The sequence below is a fragment of the Pinus tabuliformis genome, chromosome J, assembly GCF_031772625.1.
Source record: "Pinus tabuliformis cultivar Carrire ecotype Pingquan chromosome J, CPIR1, whole genome shotgun sequence".
Classification (NCBI taxonomy): domain Eukaryota; kingdom Viridiplantae; phylum Streptophyta; class Pinopsida; order Pinales; family Pinaceae; genus Pinus; species Pinus tabuliformis.
In genome coordinates, this window is record NC_142295.1 from 375,858,623 (window position 1) to 375,860,534 (window position 1,912).

The window sequence follows — 1,912 nt, forward strand, 5'->3', positions numbered from 1 at the left end:
GAAAATAAGTTGCAGTATTTTCATCTTCATTCATTTTCAACTGCTCAAAATTTCCTCTGAAGTTATCAAGTTTGGCCTTCTTAACCTTCTTGTCCCCTCCATATATTTTTTGGAGCTTATCCCAAACGTCTTTTGCCTATTTGAAATGCATTACTTTAACATATAACAACTATGTTAAACCATTCAAAATAGCACTCATGGATTTAACATTACTATCATAAATCTTTTTACTTGCATAATATGTTGGAGGAGTTGAGGGTTATGTATATCCAGTTTTTACAGAATGCTAGACATCATATCCATGTGCTTGCACATATGATTTCATCCTTCCGCTCCAAAGCACATAATTTTTTCCATTAAATACTAGAACACTGACCTTTTTAAACTCCATGATCTCCCTTCCAATGGTTAGAATGTTTGTGAAGGAACTTGGCTTCATACCAATTGTTGGAAACACTAAGAGGGGGGTAAATCCATATTTCACTTACAATTAGTTAATTATGAAAAAATAAGAGCATGAACAATAGAACAATAATCAACAACACATCACAAGGGATTCAGGGAAGTACACAACAAATTTTTAAATGGAAACCCATCTGGGAGAAAAACCACTAAATGCTTTTCTAATATTTTGTGAGCACAAAAATGCTTCAGCTCCAACTGAAAGGAAAGCCCCAACTCTCTAATACTATAGAAAAACATTCAAGTTTATTGGATAACTCTAACTCCTGAAAGGATGCTCATGTACCCTGATTTTACCAGATCCAACTGGAAGGACACTCCAACACCCAAATTTTATTAGCTACAACTGATAGGATGCTCCAACACCCTGCAATCTCTAACTTGCCCTAACACCAACCTGCCACCCTAAAGTGTTTTCAAGGTCCAACCTAAAGGAGACTTCACTCTCCTGCCTTGCACCACCCAACCTCCCTTAAAATATATATAAAAAAAAAGAAACTATTTGTGGGATCCCATACCAGGGATAATGACCCATTTACAAAAGATATTCAATGAAACCCTCTCTGCTAATATTCACTTATGATATGAAATGAAGAAGCAAACGGTTTCAAAACTTCATGATTGTTTCTAATTGTTACAACAAAAATTCATGTACGTTGTGTGTTGAACCACTGATGTACTTGAAGATGCCTTGAATCTACTTGCTGCCAAGAATATGTCTGAGGATGTCTATCTGCAACACTAATCAAACCTTTTTTGGTTTTCTTTAGCGCTCTTATATTTTGTTACAAAGCTTATACTTTTGAGTGATTAGTTATGGTTTTATATTTTCATTGAAGCCTGTAACTAATCAGTATTCTCAAAACAAAATAGAGTTGCTTCTTTTGTATAATTACAAATTTTGAACACAGAACATCAAGCCATACAATCCCAATCTTTAACTTTGCTTCTCATGACTTGAATTTTACCTAGAAGATGTATCATCACAGACTTGAAGAGGAGTGCAATTATGTCTTGAATATTACTTCATAATTAAAATAGTAGGCCTTACGAAAAACCATAGATAGTAACTTCAATCCTTGGTTCCTGAAGTGAATAATGCAATGATGTGCCAAGGAAATTCCACTGATTTCCACAGATCAAAAATGATTTCAAGTCAAACTAAATAATGATACAATCTTCACACACATTCTAAAAAATCCTTGAAACTTAGCCACGAAATGGAGCCTTGGGAAGGATTGATTTGAGTCTTAGATACTGACAAATTTCTCCTCATATTAGGACATTGAAATATCTTCAAAAACATACAAAAACATCAATATAATGATAAAAAAGATGATTTAGAGAGAGAGATATGCTAGCAAGTCTTGCTTTAAACAATGACACAATATGAGCTTAAGAACTGTTTCAAGGAGGGAAAAAATATGTACTACTGAATTGATTGAATTCA